Source organism: Enhydra lutris, unplaced genomic scaffold, assembly GCF_002288905.1.
Source record: "Enhydra lutris kenyoni isolate GAN:26980312 unplaced genomic scaffold, ASM228890v2 scaffoldscaffold2, whole genome shotgun sequence".
Lineage (NCBI taxonomy): Eukaryota > Metazoa > Chordata > Mammalia > Carnivora > Mustelidae > Enhydra > Enhydra lutris.
The window spans coordinates 97,029,211-97,053,049 of NW_019154086.1; positions in this window are offsets into that span (position 1 = coordinate 97,029,211).

Below are 23,839 nucleotides of genomic sequence, written 5' to 3' on the forward strand. Positions count from 1 at the left end.
GTTTGGTGGGGGGAGGCGTTTCTGGCAGAGAATAGGAACAAGACAAGCTTAAAGGAAATAGAATTTCTTTACTTGTTGAGAGAGTAAACGCCTCATTTTTTGGATCCCCCCCCCCCTTCAAAAGCAGCCAGGAGCAGCCTGGAATATCTATCTTTAGAACGAACCAAAGGAGAAAGGCACCGGACGTGGCGAACAAGGGGGCGACCTATTTACTTCTCCTTGAAGGAAGGTTTTTTTTGTTTTTTGTTTTTTGTTTTGTTTTTTTTTTTTTGGGGGGGGAGGGGGTTGTTGTTTTAAGTTTTGTTTATTTGTTTTGTGGTTTTGGTTTGGGGAAGGGGACAGTCAGCAGGGATTTTTGTTTGTTTGTTTGTTTGTATCAGGTAGGGATGTAACATCCATCTGAGAAGAGGGTGAAGTCAAAGTTTGAAGGGAAAAGATTTGGAGAGATGATGCCTCCTCGACCCTCATGATTAAGAATGCCTGACCTCAAACTCTGACCTTGTTCTTCATTGTGTCTGTCCTAAATTACAGAAATGAACCTACTGGGAAGCCACTTTCTTCTAGATTAAACACAAACCATTCAATGCCCGGTTAGTGTTTAGCTAGGCTAGAATGGTCTAGAACTGCCCAGCCCTGCTCTTGACCTGAAGGAACTCAAGTCACTAAGCCACCGTCCATTGTGGTGCTAGTGGCAAGGAATGAAGCCCCAGCTTCTGGCCATTGGGATAAAGGCTCAGCCAGGAAGATGCCGCCTTCCTTCCTGAGAAGTGAACATTCATCTGCCTCTCCCCTAAATGTTGTCTTCTGTCATTCCCTCCTCAAGCCATCCAGTCCTGACCCTTGGGCTACGTTTTTCTTTGTTCTTTGAATGTCCTCAACAAATAATAGCAAATACTTGTTATAGGATAAAACTTGTTTACATGCTTTATGTTCTTTAATTCCTCCAAAAGCCAGTGAGGTCCTTCCTTTTATTCCCAGTTATTAAGATAGGAAGCTGAAGCTAAGCAAATCCCAACAGCAAAGAACAACACACATTTACCACCACACCAGTTCCCTCTGTCCTAGGTTTGTATGAACGATTAAAGGCATCTGAATGTAAAAAGCAGTATAATTCCGAGATGGGGAGGGAACAGCGGCAGCTACAAATTGTGCAGAGTCCACTGCAAAATGAAAAAAAAGTAGCACCCTTTGTCTAAAATTAAATATTTTATTTTATTTTTTTGAAGATTTGATCTATTTGACAGAGAGGAGAGAGAGAGAGCGCGCATGCGCACACAATTAGGGGGATTGGGAGCCGAAGAAGCAGGCTCCCCACTGAACAGGGAGCCCTATGTGGGGCTGGATTCCAACCCCGTGACCTGAGTGGAAGGCAGGTGCTTAACTGACTCCCAGGCACCCCCAGAATTAAATATTTTAAGGTGGCGACAGCAGAATGTTAAACAAATCATGGGGCTCCTACCGAGCTCTGGGCCGTGTGTCATGCAGAATGCATGCCCAGGAAGCTGGTACTAGGGAAGAGGAAGCAATTTTTAATAGTATGGGATTTTTATTAAGCACAAACTCAAAAATACAGAGGTGAAATTATGATCTGTAAAAATAACAGTTCTTAGATTTAGCATTTTCTCTTTCTCCTGTTGAAATTCCCCTGTTGAAATTCAGGGCACTCACACATTCCTTGGAAAAGATGTTCTCCAAGGAAAGATGATTAGCTCCGGACTGTCAGAATGATGGACATTCTCTGCATTTTCTTCTGTTCTACCACTGCTCTGAGATGCTCATGGTTTTTACTTTTCAACCGTTATCTCTGTTCTGCATTTAATGCCATTTCCTGCCCTGAGGTGTCTTCTGGATCCCCTGAGCAGGAAATGCAAGAACATCTGTAGCCAGAAGAACCCTGCAGAACTGTGGACAGGAGTGACCACCCATTGGTAAGAAAACTCCACACCAGCATTCCGAGGGGTAGAGGCTTCAATGCCTCAGTTTGTGAGAGGTTTATTGGCTCTTTAGACAATGCATTCTGGGCTTTAGGGTTACTAGAAATTTCTTGCCCCATTGAAAGCTCACATTCCTTTCCTTTAACCTCCCATTTAGATGTCCTTTTTGTACCCCCGTGACCAAGTAACTAGTCTATTCCATACCATAGAAATTTATCTTCTCACAATTCTGGAATCTAAAAGGCCACAATCAAGCTTATAGAGTTGGTTTTCCTGTGATGGCACTATGACATACTTGAGAGTTTCACATGCCTCTTAACCTGCCTTCCTTCTAGAACTTCATGCTGATTCCTCTTTGTAGACCACAAGTAGATCTTGAAATGTATTCTCTCTCATCTTTCTACCTTCTCACTGACGAAAGGGCATTATTATTTCTTTATCTTCATTGCAGCCTTCAATATCTACAGAACTCTAACCTGTAAATAGCATTCAAGCTTTTCATCATAAAGTATTTTCTCTCAATAATGAGTGCAGTTTTTCACATAGGAAGATTTTTTTTTCTTTCTAATGAATGGATGTAAAAGAAATTTAAAATGAATAATTAGCACTTAACTTACCTGCAGTTGACTACACCTGTGTAACAGACCTGCCTGTAGACAAAGGATGAGACATTTCACCTGCCCTTTTTTTCAGTCACTGCTTCATTCATGGGCCTTTAAAATGAGTTCTCTGCAATCACACAAAATTACTTCAGAGGCAGGGGTCAGATTCAAGTAAGTCACTGGAATGTCTGGGCCGTTCAGTCAGTTAAGCTTCTGCCTTCAGCTCAGTTCATGATCCCAGGGCTGTGGGATCGAGCCCCACGTCCTACTCCCTGCTCAGCGGGGAGTCTGCTTCTCTGTCCCCCCCCCCACTTGCTCATGTGCCTTCTCCCTCTCTCTCTCAAATAAATAAATAAAGTCTAAAAAAAAAAAAGATTCAAGTAAATCATACTTTGCAAATGGACTTGGTATAATTCAGTAGTAACTCAATGGGACAACAAAAATCAAGTGTTCACTGGGGCACCATTATTGACAGCTGACTTGCATAACTTTTTTGAATAATGGTGGTAATTCCGAGGTTCCTACAAGGACTAATTTAACAGAATATTCCCTTATCTTATTGAATAAAAAGGGGAGGGGGAGGAACAAGAAAGAATAGGCCATACATGCCAACCCGAGAGATAGGAATTGTAAAAAATCAATCCAGTAGCAGGAAGATTTAATGGAGACTGTATGAGAATTACACCAATTTGTTTCTTCAGGAAATTTTAATAGGGCAGCAATATGTGATGGTGGAAAAGGGTTCAGGGTTTGAGAAATCTTGACGGCTACACATCAGTTTTGGAAATAGTTATGGAAGCCACCAGAGCCCTGTTACTGAAAATCCCCCCTCATCAGGTGGTATAGTGCCCAACTCAGAAGGTGCCTAATACAGTGCCTGACTGACCATAGAAATCATTTCTTTTTTCTTGAGAGAATAGCTATTCATATTAGCTGTCACTTAGTGACTGAGAAAGTCCTCCTTTGACCTTGCATCGACCTTGCCAGGGATTGGCAGTTAGCACAGTAGCTGTCAACCCAGTGTTACTTAGGTGAGTCCCTAAGTAATATGTTGCCAATAAAAGTCCCAAATTCGTGAATGATTTACTTAAAAAAAAAAACAAAACATAAATGAGAACAGATTCAAGGTGACTTTTTTATCAGCCTACTCATTTGTATTCCAATATGCTTTCTTGAGTGGGAGAAAAAGGGACGGAGCTGTAGAATTAAGTGATATGCTAAGAATTGGGCAAAACCTTGACCACTCCCAAGGGCATGTTGCACATCTGTGAAAGATACGCATCCTGTTTGCAGATGGAAAGGACTGGAAGGGCTGCTTGCTAGTGGTGCTGAGAGGATTTCACGGGGCTGGTCCCTCCTGCAGAATGGAAGATTACATCACGTGGTGAAGAGGAGTCACTCCCCCAGCAGCTGCCAGAAGCCACAGCTTGCCATGGCCTGGGGCCATTGCCAACACTCCACAGGGGGACAGACTTTGAAGCTGAGGGATGTTCTGCCGCAAGGTGCTGAAGACCTCTTTATCTCCACACAAATCATACTTAGGATTGTCCTTTCAGTTCACCTCTTTAAGGAGAGAGAAGTTCTAGAATCTTTGGTAAGTAACTCAACTTTCAAAATCCTAGTGAAGACGATAGCCAGAGAAGTGTTACCTAACCCTAAAATGATTGGGAAGGTTCTAGGCAGATATGCTTTAAGTATTCACCAACACGTTTTATAAATAACATCCTGAATGACAAAGCACACAAACCAACTAACAAATAAATAAAAGCTTCATAGGCTTTCAGTATATAGCTTTTGTCCCTAAGCAAACACCTGACTTTGCTGTATCCCCCAAATGTCCCATGTGATATTTATTCCCGTTAAAGTAAACAGAACTCCTGGGAATGAAAGTGTTTTGCATTGGTGGATCAATCAAATATTTGTACACTTCCACTGTGGGAAGGATAAAAACCTGATACATTCACTCCCCTTAAAGAGCTTATGTTTATGTGAGAAAAATATCTGGGGAGGAAAAAGGCATAGTGAACAGTGACTGTTATTAACAATACTGTATTATATACAAGAGAGTAGATCTTAAAAGTACTCATCACAAAGGGGTGCCTGGGTGGTTCCGTCAGTGAAGCATTCAGCTCTTGATATCAGCTCAGGCTTGATCTCCAGGTCATGAGCTCACGCTAGGCATGGAACCTACCTAAAAAAAAAAAAAAAAAGTTGTAATTATGGTGGTGATAGATGTTATCTGAACTTACTGTGGTAATCAGTTTCATTTTATATATATATATATATATACACACACACACACACACACATATGTGTACATACATATATACATACTATATATATACACATATGTGCGTATATATATGTAGTCATATTGTATACCTATATATATAGTCATATTGTGTATATATATAGTCATATTTTATATCTATCTATATATATATATAGTCATATTGTATACCTATATAGTCATATTGTATACCTAACACTAATGCACTGTTAAGTGTAAATTATATCTCAACTTAAGTTTAAAAAGAACAGCATAGTGGAAGACATATCAGTAAGTACAACTTTGTGTTAAGTATTCATGTGTATGTATATGAATGCATCAAAAGAAAATGAGAGTCATAAACTTATAGCACTTGAAAGGGTTAATCAGGGACATCTGGAAGAAGGTTTTTTTGCAGGGGATTTGATAAAAAGAAAAGAATAGGGAGCAAGAAGGAGGCTATTCTAAGGAAGGACAATGTAAATACATCCAGAGTGTTCATGATGAGGCTGGCAATGGGGAGTTAGCTGTGGGGGGCACAGTTAATATCTGAGGACTGAAGAATTTAGGTCAGATGGAATGGGCAGCAGTGGGCTATTACCACTCATGACAGGGTCCTAATCAATCTGACATATTCTGACATTTCTAGAAGAAGGTCTGTGAGTGGGGAAGATGTAGGGAAATTTAGAGGGTGAAAAGTTGGAATTGATTGGGAAAAATAGGGAGAATTGGCAGAAGTTTCAGGCACGACCATGGATGGGATTTGTAAAAAGTTTGTGAAAAGACATGGTAGGACACTTCATTCCTAATAAGACTAAAGGATTGCTGTGTGCCAAAGTGAGGAATTTACATGCAGGATCTCATTGAAGGCTTGTGATTGTGTTGGGTTCACCTCCCATGTCACAAATGAGGAGGTGAGTGGGGTTAACCCAACCAGAAGAGGGTGGAGGAGAAGGGATTTGTATACAGTTCTGTCTCACCTGGACACCATTATTTACATTTTTTTTTATTAGTGAGGGAAATAACACATTTGATTTTTAGTTTGTTTGGAGACAGGGATCGGAAGTACATACAATAGGAAGGAACTTGAACATGGTCTATGAAGACCAAAGGGTGGCGAATGGGAGATAAATGATGGTGATGCAATGGGGCGGTGGTTTGTGATGATTAGCAGCTGTCCCCAGCAGATGAGTCGAGAACAATTCAGATGAAGTTACCCTGATATCCCAAAAGAGCAGAGCTGTCTTGTGTTTACTTGTAACAACCAACTCGTCACTTAGAGATGTGGTATCTGGGAGATGAACCATAAATATTCCTATAAATACAGTGTGAGAAGGACATGAGTTATATTTCTATCTCAAGGTCATTTGTCAATACATGAATGAGCTAGAATAATGATTCTTGAAAAATGGGAAGAATAATGTCTTTTATCACAATTTCGAACTGGGTACTGGGGAAACCTTGTAGAGCAGTATGTTACTAAGTGTTCAGTTTGTAAACAGAAATATTTCTGTAATCAAAGAGGTTTGAGAAATGTGTGGTTCAATGAAATTAAATACACATCTTTATTTTAGAATGCTACCATCCTTAAAAATGCTGCCGTGCGGTTTGAATTTTAGAGCTTTTTATACAGCATCCCTCTCTCTCCCCTGTTTTTGTTTTTGTTTACTGCATTAACTCCTGGGACTAGTGTTGCCCCAAGCGAGCTTTAGGGAACTCTGCTCTGAAGGCATTTTAATGGGCGCTTGGGCTTTTTTTTTTTTAGACCCTTGCAATAATGAAGGTTTATAGTGTACATCTTTGTCAAAGCGGATGTGTTCTTTCGCTGAAAGGTGTTTCCACACATGACCTTGAAGATAGATTAATAAAGGAAGAAAGTAGAAATAATAGGTTGACAGACATTTTAAAGTAGGGCATAACAGATGCCATAAAAAGCATCCTGAAAGTTTAAAATAGGAGTTATAATATATGTTATATGGAAGAGACTGCATTAGAGTCTTTGAATATTTGTAATACACAAATGCAAGTATAGGACCAGCGTCTTCTCAGTTTGGGGGAGAAATGGACAGAATCCAATTCACATTTGAGCCTGCTTCTCTTTCAAGTTCCTCATGTAAAAAGGAGGAAGTATTGCTAAGTTCACAAAGATACGCCTCAGGATAAAACTTGAGTTCACCGTACTGCCTTTCATCTTCCCGGATAGGGGCCCTTAAGAAGTGGCTGGGACCTCTCCATCGATGAGCAAAGCCTTCCAGGAAAGAAAATTGAAGAGACAGCTATTGGATTAATTTTAAGAAGCTTTTGCTGAAATTTCTCATAAAGAATACATGGAAAGTAAAGACATGAGAAATTATAGCTCTCTGGGTCAAAAAAAAAAGAAAAAAGAAAAAAGAAAACCACCTCTAAATTCCCATAGTTTTTCTCTGTTAGTCTTTATTGAAAAATTCATTTACTGCTAGTGGTGTCAAGAGGCGCTGTCAGCCCTTGTTATTGTACCAAAAAGAAAAATAAAGGAAAGGTTAGGGAGCCCTATCTAAAAAGGAATGTTGTCATTTCTATTTTCCAACTAGCAAGTGAAAACAGGTTCTGTTATCTAAACTTCACAGAGCTTAGGGTCCAATAACCACCTTGTTCTGGTGACTTTTAAGAGATTTATACTAAATAAAAAAGGGAACCAGGCAGGCCATTGCCTTTTGGAGAAGAAGAATAAAATAAGGTGGAAATCAACAGGGAAAATGGTGAAAACACAAGTCTTGGTTTTCAGATGATTCTAGAGCCCTAGCATCAACCATGGCTTAAATCTTAGAAAATATCAAATTCAGTACTGATTTTGGCCTATATAAGAAAACAAGTCATAGATTTGCTGAAACTCCATTGTAGTATTTTACACTTTAGCCTCAACTCTTTGGGAGCTACTGGGAAATGTTTTTCTTTTTTTCCTCGGATTGTATCAACATGGTTCGGTGCTTTTCCACCAAAATGTCTAAACAACTCCAACAGGCCTAAGCAAGTAATATGTGTCTAGAAGAAGGTAGACCAAGATATTAGAAACAGTTGGAGTAACTCAAGTTTTTAATACTGTCACTTTAGTCTCAATAATTCAGCACCTAAACGATATGCACAAGAGATAATTCTTTCAGCCACGACAAAGGAGCTCCAGGAAGCACAGTGATGTGCATTCTCTCATTAGGAATTAGTCTTCAGCAATAACCATCCAGTGTAACCTTTAGTCTCCATGAACCAAAACACAGCATGACCTCAGGCTTTATCCTCCCTTGGGATTGAGAAGCAGTTCTCTGTATAAGTGGCAATTTCATCCTGATTTTTCAAGCTTGGAGCTCTCACCTTCTACCCACTGGAAGAGAAGATGTTGGATGGCTGGCCCTGAGGGACCTTATCTTTCATTTCTCTGGTGAGGTAGACTCTGATTTAACATGGTTTTCCTTTACTCTGCACATGCCAGGTGCCCCCTCCCCCCATCTTGTAACATACCGTGACCGCCTCCACCCGTCCATCTCCAGCTCTTTCCCAGTTCCTGTGAGTTGAAAAAGAACACAGAATTACAGTGTTTAGAACTGAGGTAGATGTAGTGCTCCTGTACGCCAAGCCTTTCTACGATGAGGACACATTGGCAACCCAGAGAAGTGGGGTGACTTACATCCAGTCCTCTGACTCTTTATGGGCAAATGTTGGCCCTACCCCCCGACTTCTTGTGCTCGTTTCATCTCGTCTCGACCTCTCACCAGACCTGAGTCATGAAAACTGTGGGGCACAGAGGCCAACCATACTTTATGAAGTGGTGTTATTTTTCCTCATCTAAACTTAGCTTATTTTTCTAAAAACTTAGGAGTTGGAACCCAGCTCAATCACCTGTTTGATCCTCTGAAGAATGCAGGTCTGTCACCTGTAATATTCTTGAGACAATTATTTGATGTCTGCTTTCTTATTTCCTGTTATTAGGAACTACCTTCCAGAAACATAGAAATTTCACTAGAATGTTTTTATTGCTTTTTTATTTTGTTTTGTTTATTTATTATTTATTTTTACATTTATTTATTTATATTTATTTTATTTATTGAGCTGAAAGTTACCTCTTCTGCGACAAAGGGGGCAAGAATCTACAATGAGGAAAAGACATTTTCTTCAACAAATGGTACTAGGAAAACTGGAAGCGACATGCAAGAGAATGAAACTGGACCCCCTTTCTTACACCATGCACAAAAATAAACTCAGAATGGATTAAAGGCCTAAATGTGAGACTTGAAACCATATAAATCCTAGAAGAACACATAGGCAATAATTTTTTTGACATTGGCTGTAGAAACATTTTTCTAGATCTGTCTCCTCAGGCAAGGGAAACAAAAGCAAAAATAAACTACTGGGATTACACCAAAATAAAATTTGCACAGTGAAGGAAACTATCAACAAAACCACAAGGCAACCTACAGAATGAGAGAAGATATTGCAAATGATATATCCAATAAGGGGTTAATATCCAAAATATGTAAAGATCTTATATAGCTCAACACCAAAAAAGCACAAATAATCCAATTAAAAATAGGCAGAGGACCTAAATAGACATTTTTTCGTAAGACATACAGATGGCCACTAGACACATGAAAAGATGCTCAGTATCACCACTCATCAGGGAAATGCAGATCAAAACCACAATGAGATATCATCTTACACCTGTCAGAATAGCCAATATGAAAAAGACAAGTTTTGGCAAGAATACAGAGAAAAAGGAACCCTCATATGCTGTTGGTGGGAATGCAAATTGGTGCAGCCACCTTGGACAACAGTATGGAGGTTCTTCAAAGAACCAAAAATAGAATACTATATGATCCAGTAATTCTACTACTGGGTGTTTACCCAAAGAAAATTAGAACACCAATTCAAAAAGGTATGTGCACTCTTATGTTTATGCAGCATTATTCGCAATAGCCAAGATATGAAAATAACCCAAGTGTCCATCCATAGATGAATGGATAAAAGAAAGAGAAGGCTCAAATACAGAGGACAAACTGATAGCTGCCAGAGGGAAGGTGGGGGATGGAGGGGTAGAAAAGACAAAGGGGATTTAGAGTACATGTATTGTGATGAGCACTGAGAAATGTATAGAAATGTAGAATTATTATATTGTACACCTGAAACTAAGAGAATGCTGTATGTTGATTATACATCAATAATAAATAAATTAATTAAAAAATAAAATTTACTTTCTCTTTACTTCTAATGTTTTAGTTCCAATTCTGCCATGTAGAGTAAAGCTAAATGCAAAGAATGACTCCACGTTCATTCACAGGACACCGCGTTGAAGTTTTAAGACACCTATCCAGTGTTCTTTTAGGTCTTTCTTTCCTTCTCAGACCTAACATCTGATTTCCTGAACTGTGGCTTATAGGCTATAGTTGCCAGATACCCTTGGTGACTACTGATCGCATTCCTGGACAGCACCAACATAGAATATTTTGATCATCACAGAAAGTTCTGTTGGACAGCCTGAGCTACAGTAAAGAGGAAAGGCAGAATATATACAGACAGACATGCAGGCAGGTGGGTGGACGCAGTGGAGGGAGTTTGTGGAAGATCGTTACTAATTTCTTCCATATTTTCACTTAACTAGACAGCAATGTCACGGGCTGAGTGTGAGGACGGAGGGGAATACTATTTCTCTAGGGAGCTGAAGATAGTGCATGGACAAGGGGAAAATGATAGGATTCCCGGACAGCTCTAAATCCACTTCAGGTTCGTCTGCATGGAGACAAGTCAGCACGCTGTGTGTTTTTTGCTTGCCACGTTCCCTAGCACAGATGTGGAGCTGGAGTAGGTGGAACGTTGACCCTGGCTTCATGGGTGGTTCTCCATCCCAGCTGCACATTAGGGTCACGTGCGTGAGCTACTGAAACATTCAGAAACTTTATCCCTACAGCAGAGTTTCTGATTGAACATTCTGAAAACGAGGCCTGGGCATGGATTTATTTAAAATTCCCAACATGATTCTAATGCATAGACATGTTTTAGGACCACTGAATTAGAGCGGGAAGGGGAGGAAATGTGCAGAGAAGAGCTGCGGCATAGGGGAACTTGGCTAATGATGGGTGGCAGGTTCTGCGAGGTTTGGTGAAAGAGATTCAGGATTCGTGGAGGGTGTTCAGATTGGGAGATATTCAAGGCTGCGGTGATGAGGGATGAGCTAGGAATCTAGGGCTTTTGGGGGTGACCAATACAAGCCAGGAAAAGGGCACAATGAAATTTGCCATGCCGGTCTAAATTAGTGCAGTCAGTAGAAATACAATGCAAACTGCATAGAGAGTTGTAAACTTTTCTGTAGCTATATTGGAAAAAAAGGAAAAGTATACAAGTGAACTTAATTTTAATAATATATTTTCTGTTACTTGATTTATGCAAAATATTTTCATTTCAACATGCGATCAGTATAAAAGATATTAATGAGATATTTGACCTCCTGTTTTATGTTTTGTCTTCGGACTTTGGTGTGGATATTATACTCACAGCACATCTCAATTCAGAGAAGACACGTTTTAAGTGCTCAGGAGCCACAGGGAGCTGGTGGGTACAATCTTGGATAGTGTGGGTCTAGGTGGTGGTGATTAGAATGAAAATGTTGCATGATTTCTATGGGACATTTTTTTGCAGAATGCAAACATACTGAAATATATTAAGTCTTTTGTGTATATCTGTAACCCTTTGTTAACTTGACTTACAGAATATAACCAATTTTATTTTTTAAAAAAGATTTTATTTATTTGACAAACAGAGATCACAAGTAGGCAGAGAGAGGGAAGTAGGCTCCCTGCTGAGCAGAGAGCCCGATGTGAGTCTCCATCCCAGGACCCTGGGCTCATGACCTGAGCCAAAGGCAGAGACTTTAACCCATTGAGCCACCCAGATGCCCCAAATATAACCAATTAAAAAATTATTTTATAACATTGTGTTATTATCTACTCTACTGAGGTAATTTTAAAGTCATACTTGATGTGCAATATTCTTTGCAATCACCCCCAAATTTGATATGCTCGCCTTGGGCATCTTGATGTAGGTTGTAAAGACAAAGCTACAAAGTACCTAAAAACAGTTACAATGTTTTTATTATGATAGTCCAGCCAGGTAGGACTATATCCAGTGAGGTTCTTATCTAGCCCAATACAGCTTGTCCATAAAGTGTCATGTGGCTCTTAGTCATACACTCTGTTAGAGTCCAAAAGTGCCCTGCCAGCTACATGTATCTAATGGAGTTTCATCTGGCATGCATTTCCTGGTGAGTCTGTGTCAGCTTCAGCGTCCAGAGGTCCCTGCTTCCTTTTCTGTGTGGCCATATGCCAGTCTTTTAATATTCCAGTCTACATGCTTACTCTGACTTATGTGGAGGGAATCTTTTCTTACTTTCTTTGAGTTGAAGCTCCTGATTTTGGAGGAGAAAGGAAGATGGGAAAGCGAACACTCCCTTGCCATGTAGGTGGTAGCAAAGCTGGATTTGACTTATCAGACCTCAACTTAATATTCTAGAAGAGCACAAGCAAAAAGGAGCTTATGTTTCATGAAGGGTCCCATGACAAGAAACTGGCCTGTGTACTTTTGAAATTGTGAGAGAGGGATGGTGGACATTGTCAGCTGAGTCAAATACATTAATACATTGTCAGCCAGTTTTTCACTGGGAAGTCAGCTCCCTGGATGCTCCAATCCTGCTTTAAGCACCTCTCGGGTCTCACCCAAGACGCCTATCTCCGTTCCACCTGGAAAGCCACCACAGGTATTTACTGCTGCTGAGATCACCATGGATACAGATGACACTCTTGGTGGCTCAAGGAGGATGTCCTGCCATATTCGACTTGGACTCCCCCTCTGTTCCATTCTGTTCTGTAGCCTGTCTCAGGTGTACGTGGTCCGTAAAGACCATCAGCCATCTCCAGTGACCAGTCCTCTCTTGCAAGCTGGTATTTTAACACAAAGTTACTATGGCTTTAGAGATGCACTCAGTCTTGCTGGAATAAGACTGTCATCTAGAATTAGGAACAAGAGCATAGGTCTTCTGCAAAAGGAACTGACTTGAGAGTACGCTGTTGCTTGCTCAGCCAAAACAGGATGTAAAAGCTCCCTCTTCAAGCAGACAGCGCTTGAGGTGTCCCAGACCCAGGAGAACTCTTCGTCATTGTCCAGGCCATTCATTGGGGCAGACATTCATTTGACAGACAGAGATCACAAGTAGGCAGAGAGGCAAGCAGAGAGAGAGAGAGAGAGAGAGGAAGAAGCAGGCTCTCTACCAAGCAGAGAGCCCAACTTGGGACTCAATCCCAGGACACTGAGATCATGACCTGAGCCGAAGGCAGAGGCTTAACCCACTGAGCCACCCAGGTGCCCTGGGGCAGGATTCTCTCTTGTACTGGTTTTATTTCTGTTCCATGCAAGACTTTGAGGACGCAAATTGTGATTAGAGTACAGATACTGTGAATCACATACATTGTCTTAAACCTGGGTCTGTCAGTCCCCACATAGTGATACTGTGCAGTCAGCTAAACTTGCTCCCAGGTCTTCCTCTGTGAAATGAAGTAATACACCCTACCTCCTGGGGTTATAGTAAGACTTAAAAATGACATATGCTGAGTGCTTGGCACATAATGGGCATTTAATAAATGCTAGTTTGGTATTAAAGCTATGGATGTGGCTTGGACAAGGACTTTTTATGTGGTTCAGCTGGTCATTACCCACCCTCGCCCACACACACACACACATACATAAAAGAAGACTTCACAATGTGATAGTTGGTGAGCTGTGGTTGGGGCCTTGGAAATGGACAAGGTAGAACTGAGGGCCCAGACTAGGCCGGCTTCAGTCAATACCTGAAATGACTCTTGTTAACACGCTGGAAGGATTCTGATGGGCAGCCTTTAGTCTGAGATGTTTTCAACCTCCTCTCTCTCTTTCTTTGTCATTTTTTAACAGCTTTATGGAGGTATAATTCACATATGATACAATTCACCAGTTAAAGTGTACACTTCAGTGATTATTAGAATAGTCACAGATAGCTGCAACCATTATCACAATCTTAGTACATTTTCATCACCTTTAAAATAAAACCTCATATCCTTTAGCTGTCACCCTCCACCCCCACCAGCCATAAGCAGTAATCTACTTCCTGCCTTTATAGATTTCCTTGTTTTGGAAGTTTCGTATGAATAGTATCATATAATATGTGGTCTTTTGTAACTGGCTTCTTTCACTTAGCATAGTTTTCAAGGTTCATCCATGTGGTAGCAGGTATCAGCACATCATTCCTTTTTATGGCCAAATAATTTCCTTGTATAGATGAACTACATTTTGTTTATCAGTTGATGGACATTGGGTTGTCTTCTCCATTTTTGTCTTTATAAATAATGCTGCTGTGATCATTTGTGGACAAGTTTTGGGTGGATGTATGCTTTTATTTCCGTTGGATCTCTACCTTGGGGTGGAATTGCTGGATAGTAGCCTTCTTCCATGCTTCTATCCCCGGGATGGTAAAGGGTTAGTGATTGTATTCTTATATCCCTAAAATACTTTCTGTGACAAACCTAAATCTTCTAGATGTTTGTTTACCCCATTGATGATCAATGGGAAATTACCACATATCAAGTACTATTCCAGGTACTAGACAGCTTTGGTGGGCACTTTGGGTTCTGAACTCTTCAGGATCTAGATAGAAGATCCTACTGCCTACCCGGCAGTAGGTAACTACTTTTTTCTGCATCAGACGTAATTGTAGACTACATTATGCAGGAAAGCAAAAATAGCACTAGCACTTAACCTGCTTCTTTCTTAGTTATCTAAATAAGCTATCGTCATTTCTTAACTCCTCTTACACAAGCGGTCTATAACCTTGCATAGACGCTTCTTCTGCTCACTGCTTATTTATGTGCTCATATTTGTATTCATTAATGTGCTCATCCATTCATTCAGTACAAATTTATTAAACACCTACAGTCTGTCAATCACTATACTAGATGGATATAAAGATATTTAAGACATGCACTTCTTGTTGGAGAGAAATATACATAAATAAGTTATTATACAATATGGTATTGATGAAATGTTTGTAACCCATCTTGTGGTTACTGCAGAAGGCTCACTAAAAGGTAGAGATGTAGAACATGGATATAGAGATAGGTTGGGGAACTTTCCAGGAAGAGGGTATGGTGTAGACAGACACAGAAGAAAGAAATATCATGGTATGAGTAGTTTAGTATTGTTGGATTTTATAGTGCTTCTGGGATAAGGAGTCTTCAGGAGGAAAATTTAACTGCTTAACATGTAGCCTCCCAGGAGGAATTAATCATTAAGAGAAAAAAATTATGCAATGATTTACAATTAAATCCTACTAAATAGCTAAATAGCCTACTAAATAGCTGTGTGACATCAGATAAGCCATTAACCTCTCTGTGCCTCATTTGTTATCTAATGTTGAGTGGGAAATAGACTTTATGGATATCTTCTTTCCAAAGTGACACATGAATTGCTTAAAAAAAAATTAAAGTCCTGAAGAACTTCCTAATATTACCCCAAATATAGCTAAGGCTTGGCCAGATAAAACTATATAAAATGGAGGAGATATGTCATAAATTCGATTCCAGATTAAACAGTTTAAAGTAAAGGACTCTGGAATAAGGAAGCAGATGAATTTCAAACCTGGCTTGGTGCTCTCGTGATGCCAACGGCCTACAGAAGAAAATTCCCAAACCCCAATTTCAAGTCTGTACTTACCCTTCCCTTCCACTCCACCCTTCATGACTCATGAAGAGGGCACACCTTTTATCTGACCTCAAAGCCTCCCCTAATAGTTGTTTTGAAACACTTGGTGCATCTCTGCAGATTGTGGATTGTGGATTGTGAGCCTATGTGGTTATTCCACAGGACTGACTCAGTACTCATTTCTTCATGGATGAACTGGTAGCTATGTTCTGTAAAATTTTGATATTTTCACATCTTTCAGATCATATCAGAGGCTCTGCAGGGGCTGCATCACATTTTATTCTTAAATGTATGCTAGCAGTGGTCAGTAGTATCCCTCTCCCTTTTTGAAAGATATACGGCTTTCTTTTTTATCTTCCATTTACTGCCCCTAGCTTGGGGTAGCTGTACATAAGCAAAGAGAATAGAAAGAGCCACAACAGCCGTTTAAGTCTAGCCTGTACCTCCTTCCAGAGCTTCTGCTCTCATTCATCACCCCATATTGACAAAGCTACAAGGAAGACCAGTGGGTATCCTTGATGACCAAACCAAAGTATCCCCAAATGATGGGCTTAGTCCTAAAGGTACACAGTAAGCACAAGAGGGAAAGATTTCTGATTCTTCCATCCACTGAATCCACCTGAGAGGTTGTCTTCTTTCTTTAATGGTTATCCCATGAAAGAGGAACGAGCAGTCTATGATAATGGAAATATAAACAGGGAAGAATGCACGATGTAACCTTCAAGACACTAAATGTAAAGGGCACAGAAAGAACAAATGAAGGCACACTGGGACATTGGAGAACAGGTTTCAATGAAGCAACAAAAGCCTGTGTTCTCCAGTTGCTCTAGGAACATCTAGCATTACACCCTCCATTACTGTGCTTCTTTGGAAGAGCCCCTGCTCAAGTGGGCCCATTGCCATTACGGAAGGGAGACCTTATCCTGGTGAAAGAGAAACTCTCCTCAGTGCTGATGACGCTGCTGGTCACTTACAAGCTGCAGAAGTTTCCTAAATTACCCCCATGCGTCACCTCAAAATTTGGAAGTTGTATAGTCTCCTGGAATTTGCATAGTGGCCATCATTCATGGAATGCAATTTCCAGAACTGGATTCCCAGGATAAGGCTGTGCTGGGAATTTAAGGTTTTCTTATAGGCACCATTTACGCCTTTTATGTTCATCTGCTTCATAACTCTTTAGTTGTCCAGTGGTGGGTTACCAAATTGCTGCAGCTTTATTGTTTCACATAAAATGTTTACATATGGGAAATGTGATTCGTAGGTATATTGCTAAGACAGTAAAACCAGATCTTCAGTCCATAGGAAGTTCTTTTTTTTTTTTTTTTTTTTTTTGTAAAATTACACATCAGAAAAGAAACTCTCTGGGCAGCGTGTGTGCCCTCCTTCCTGGTGCTGTGTTAGCTGCTGATGGCTACAGCTGCCCAGCTAGTTCCTTTGTCCCAAGGTAGGGTCATATTTGTGGTGTTGCTCCTTTTGGAAAGCTCCCTGTAGGAGCAGGCTGAGCCTAGACTTCAGCTGTAACCACATCCTTGCTTTGCTTCATCCCCACCCTATCCTGCTTCCTTCTCATTTATACAAGTTCCTTCTGAAACATACTCCCTTAGTAAATCACTTGCATTAGGATCTTTATCTCAGGCCCACCTCAAGAGACCATACGTGATTAGTTCCAAATGAGGGTAAATATGGAAAAATGTTTAAGTAAAGCAATATTTGGGGAAAAAGAACCTTCGCAAAGTAACAAAGGATATCCATTTAAATATATAAAAATATGCATAGATATTTGGAAATTTTGATGTATAGTGACATAGTAACGTGAATATCGTATACTATTATTGACATTCAAGTGATAGAACCATTGAAAGCCTAAAGTTGGCCATAAATGACTCCCATCGAGAATAAACATGTACCTCCCTGAACTTACATTTAATGATCATGACCCTGTCAGCTACATCCTGTTTGACATTTACAGAAAGATGTGTGGTAATGGATTGATGAATTCATTAGCATTATGAATCATGTAAAAACAAAATCTCTAACACATTTTATTAAGTGTTGACTAAAAACTGTTGGTTTGGAGAGGACAAAGATTACAAATGTTTTAAATTGGGTTCTCAAAGGTCAGTGAAATTGAAACAATCAAATTTTACCCTAAATGATCAAGGGATGGAATGCAGATCTCTCTGTCATATTGTCATCTCTCTGGACTCCATCTGTCCAGAGGAGTTTATGTAAGTCCAGAAAAGCACAAAACTCAGGAATGAGCAGAAGGGGAAATGCCAAATGCTGAGTCAGACACCGGATGAGAAGTTCTGTTCTGATTTTTCAAAAGAAAAAGACAACAGATTTGAGATTGAGGCTCATTCATTTATTGCTTCAACTCATATTTAAAGAGCACCTCTTCTGTTCTGGGGTCCCGTGCTTGTTGCTATGGTTACAGACATGGAAAGGAAGAAATGAGCTCCCCATCCAAATTTACTGTTGTAATCATTCCTGGTCTGACTTCCCCGCTTTTTGCAAGTGATTTCTGGAGTTTATAAGCTCTGTCTACATTTGTATGGTTTCTCCAAATATTTAACAATGTCTCAACTTTTCCTGATTGCCTTAAACTGTTAATTCATATTGCAGAATTGTCACAGGGGGAAAAATGGATCTATTCCCTTTATCCCTCCCCTAAAGAACTCTACAGTAATAGATAAATTAATGTGTGAATATCCATCACTACATTATTTTCCCTGAAAAAATGAAAGTGCTACTTAAATCTCTTGGACTCTGATGTTAAATGTTAGCATCTTTTTTTTTTTTTAGTTGTAAAATTCTTCAAGACTTTTGGACACAAGAAGTCCCATGTTTGAGAGAGTTCATCTTGTGTCATGCATTAGATTTTAGTGTCGATTTATTTCTTCTGTTCAGGCCTTAACCCATCTGTTTTTCAGTAATTATGGCAACTAATATTTGTGAATATCTTTCATGACATCTGATTTGTCACAACTTTGAGAGTTTTATCATACTAAATTGCTGAGTACAGCACTTAGGATTCAGAATAAGTAGCTAGAAGTTAACCTTCTAGAGAACAGGAGTTTGTTCTGGTGTGCTAATATAGCTTGTTACATTTTGATGAATATTTTGGCTAAATTTTGATATAAATTGATAGAAATAAATAAATTGATAAATTTATTTTAATAAATAAATAAAATGTCTATTTATTAAAATATCTATGTTATCTATTTATAAAATATGTATTTATTAAAATGTATTTATTAAAATACATTTTAATAAATAGATAAATTGATAGGAATAAATTTCTTAAGAACTTTAAAGAAAATTACTTATGATGGTTCTTTCATTGGTTAATGGAAGAGTGTTATTTTTCTCTTAATGATGTAAGGTTTTCATATCTTAATTTTTAAAAAGAAGTATGTAAATGAAATTTAGACTTGGGGAACCACTTTGAATTTCCATAAGTGTCTTCCTTTTTATAAAACCACACTGTCTGAGAAGAAGTCTCACACTATTGTGCCTTAATTTAGCATGTAAACAAATTCTTTATATAAATTATCTTCATCACTAGACTCTTTCCAGTGTGTTTGTGCCTGTGTCAACTTAACGCTCATAGACACTCTTGGATTTATGGGTTGTTGGATTTTTAAAAATCCACTTGGATCAAATGGGTTCTGTATAGAAGAGTAGACACCCAATTGAAAAGAAAAGCAATATTTATCTTATGTTACCAATAATTCTTAATTTTCATCATTCAGTTTCTGAGAAACTTAACTAATGAGGAATAAATTATATTATTTAGCAACCTACTATTCATTTTACTACATTGTTAAAAGTTTATATTCTGAAAATAATTCACATAATGAAACAATGGGCATAAATTATATACCTTAAGAAACATAAAATATTCAAATACTTATAACCCCATTTGTAGCTCATTTGTTAATTTCTAAGAAAATTAATTTTGAAGTAAATTATTAATTTCTTTTTCTTAAAGATTTCATTTATTTACTTGTCAGAGCTAGAGAGAGAGTGAGCACAAACAGAGGGAGCAATAGGAAAGGGTGAAGCAGGCTCCCCACTGAGCAGGGATCCCCATGCAGAACTTGACCCCAGGACTCTGGGATCATCACCGGAGCCAAAGACAGACACTTAACTAATGGAGCCACTCAAGCATCCCAAATTATTAATTTCTCAGAGAAGTCTTATTAAATAAAATAATTTAGGAATATCTTGAAGTAGCAAAAATATGTTACATTTTATAGATTCTATTCACTGCTTCCACAGTACATACATTTATTTTTATTTTCAGTATATTTACCAATTCACTGGTGTCCTCTAAATACCTTGAATTTTTAATATGATTTGTATTATTGGGGTTGGTCCTCAGTTGTGCATATCAGAAGACAAACAGAAATGGCCGAAAATTAGCAGGCTTTTATCACTCCCAAAAAAGAATACATTTTCTTAGCAGGTGCAAAATTAGAACTCTAAATGGAAACAACACTGACATAACACATTTGCTTAGAGCAGATAATTTCTGCACTTTTTTTTTTTTTTTTTTTTTGAGAGAGAGCAAGATCAAGAGCTTGCAAGTTGGCAAGGGAGGGGCAGAGGGAGAAGGAGAGAGAGAATCTTAAGCAGGCTCCATGTTGAGCTTAGAGCCTGATGCAGGGCTCCATCTTACAACCAAGAGTCAGACACTTAACCGACTGAGCCACCCAGGAGCCCTAATTTTTGCACTATTTTGTGAAAAGTTTCTGCATGTTTAAGACAAGATATTGATAATTTTATTAATATCAGAATTTGATAGTCTGAGGCCCTCTGCTAAACAAAAAAAGAAAAAAGAAACCACTAACAAAAAAAACTATATGAGGTTCTGTGAGAAAATGAAAAAGAAATTAAAGTTGGCCATTTGCAATTTAATTAAGGCAATATCTTGAATGCAAATGAAGAAGACATAAGACAAGTTCAGAGAAACATTAGAAATTGTCTTTCTTGGTCCTCTAATTTTATAGAAGTGGAAACTGAAACATACTGAGGCTACTGACCTGTCCAGTCCCATTTTCATTGCATGGCACTGCCTCCCATGATAGAAAGACATGGACACATGCCAGTTAATTGTAATTGCTTCAGAAAAACCAATTGGAAAAATGGTGAAGTGTAATCACATATGGGCTGAAATAACATTAGTGTATTCAAGACTATTTGGGAGAGGAAATACCATTCTGGAACATCCATCTCGGACTTGCCAAGCTGGCATAACAATCTGAAACTTTATTTTTAACGGTTATCCATCACTAGTATAATAAGGTAAATGCTGCCAGTGAAATTTAATTATTGAATCAAATTTTTAAAAATTAGATACATGTTTAAATCTTGTTACAAAGGAAAGGGGTTGTATTTTTTCCCACCCACAAAATTCTCTCCTTCTTCCTTTTAATTTGATGTTGAGACTAGCTCATTTCTTAATCAAATCTGTATGAAAATAACCCAGAGAGTAAAAAACAAGGACTTTAACAGATCTCCTTTGGCAATAGCATGAAGCTAAATAGCACTGTGTTCTATTGAACGATTTCCTCAACTTCTCTTTAGGTGCGGGTTGGGGAGTAGGTAATAGCTGAGTAAAATTTAATTGGTTTAATTTGTCCCCATTATCTTTACTATTTATATCATACAATAAATGAATCTATTCTTGATTTGTTTTAACCAGCTTGTTTTAATCTAAACTTAGGATAGTGTTTAGAATAAGAAAATCATTTAAGGTGTGGGGTCTTTTGCAGATTATAAAAGTTTGTTTTATTTTGTGGGAAATCAATTATTTTATGTATTTTATATCCTCATTAATATATACCAAATATTTATAACAACTCATTAGGCTTTAATTTTTTAAAAAATAATCACGAAATTACAGGAAGTTGGAAGATGAGTACAAAGAATTTTTGACTCCCCAAATCCATGGGGAAACAAATTGCCAGCGTGATACCCTAAGACCCCAATAGACAACAAACCAAGACGCTCCACCATGGAACCCTCAAAATCAAGAAATTAATGTTGCTATATTGCTATCATCCATTCATCAATCCCATTCAAACTTTCCCAGTTCTAATAATATCCTTCATAGTAGAAAGATCCAGTTTAGAATAACGCACTGCATTTAACTGCCGTAGCTTTTTAGCTTCAGTGGGGTTAGGAAAGTCTTCCATCTTTCCTTGAATCTTGTAAATTAGACACTTTTACTTATGGACCAATTATTTTGTGGAATGTCCTTCAATTTGGGTATGTCTAGTTTTGCCCTGTGATAAAATTAATGCGTCTCTGGGAGAACTATCACAAAAGTGATGCTGCTTTCTTCTAATTGCATCTTGTCCGAAGGGCAGGACTTTGACGTGTCCGATTACCAATGATGTGCACTTTGATAACTAGGTTAAAGTGGTATCTACCAGGTTTCTTCATAGTGAAATTACCCTCTCTCCCTTTGTAAATGAGAAGTATTTCATGGTAAGGTACTTTATTTTATTTTTTTAGATTTTTTTTTTATTTCTTTTAGAGAGATAGAGAGCGAGCATGAGCAGGGGAAGGGGCAGAGAGAGAGAGAGAAGCCCACTCCCTGACAGAGAGTACGAAAAGGGGGAGGGGCAGAGAGAGAGAGAGAGAGAGAAAAGCAGACTCCCTACTGAGCACAGAGCCTGCACAGGGCTCTGTCTTACAACTCTGAGATCATGTCCTTAGCCAAAAGAGATGCTTAACCAAATGAGCCCCCCAGGCACCTCTCATGGTGAGGTCCTTTAAGACAATGCAAGCACCTCATTCCTCTTCACATTTCAAGTTATTCACTTACTTGTTTATGTCTTTATAGACTCATGGTCTACTATTTTATTTAATGGACTAAAATCCATTACTATCTTTATTTAGTTTGATGCTAAAATTGTTGTGGGAGCTACTTTGATTGTCTCTATATTCTTAGCAATGTAGCTTCATTATTCTTTGAGCATTTCTTTACTGTCCAGCACAATAAAACATTCTCATCTCAAACTTTTCCTGCCCCATCCTAGTATTGGTCATCATTCTAAGAAATCTTGTTCCTTCTAGTGAGAAGAGTATTTAGAAGCCAAGATTTGGGTGCTCATTGTTATTGGGGTGTCACTTCTTCCAGATTATTAGAAGGTAAAACTAAGGAATATATAATAATAAATACACATGCACATATATATTTATTTCTTACTTGATCTAGACAGATAGTTTGAAATCCATTCACTCATACCAATATTTTAAATTTCTATCCATCACCATTGAGTTCTTTCTTTTCTTTTTCCATTTCAATATTTGTATCTGTCTTCTCTAACAGTGTGGAACCCCACTGCAATTGTATGGATTATGTTTACTTATTTGATTATTCCCTTGTATATAGCCAATCTTCTGTCATCCATGCTGCTCTTCTGTCATCCAGAAGATGTCACACAGAAGACGGTCATGGTGGAACTCCAGAGGGAACAGCAGGGGGCATTTGTCTAGGACTCCAGCATTAACACCCTACCAGGTCATGTCATTGATCAGTAGTCACTTCTCTTCTGAGCTTCAGCATGCCTCTAAGATTTGCTCTAGCCTATTGGCTGAATGCAGAATGCCATTAATGAAATAAACCCAAACAGATCCCACACGATTGTTATAGTCTATCATGTCAAATTCTACTTTAGGGAGATTTTTTACTTGATGGATCATTGATTTTATCAATCAAAAATGAGCCCCTTAAAGTTCCCGTGTTTTATCAGCTTGCTGAGATTCCCTTGCATGCTCAATGAAACCATCTTTCCTGGAATCTGGACACCTGGGAGGTGATTAGTGTCTCTTCTTGATGAACTAGTATGGCTACTTGTTTCTGTTGTTCATTTCATGAAAGAGAGACCACTTTTTGACTGTTTATTGAATACCCCTGCGAAAAACTGCTGCTTCTCTTTTATTCTGTGGAATGCTTGAGGTGATTTTTTAGGCATTTTACAAGGAAGTGTTGATACTTAAAGGATGAATGGCTTATTATTGTAATTGGAGCTGGGAGACCTAGATTTGTTTTTGTTCTGTTTTGTTTTTGTTTTTAGTTTCAGGTGTAGGATTTAGTGAGTCGTCACTAACCTATAACACCCCATGCTTATCACAAGTGTCCTTAATGCCCATCACCTATTTAACCCATCTCTCCACCAACCTCCCTTCCAGCAACCCTCATTGTGTTCTTTATAGTTAAGAGTTTGTTTTATGGTTTGCCTCTGTCTTTCCCCCCATATTCATGTTACTTT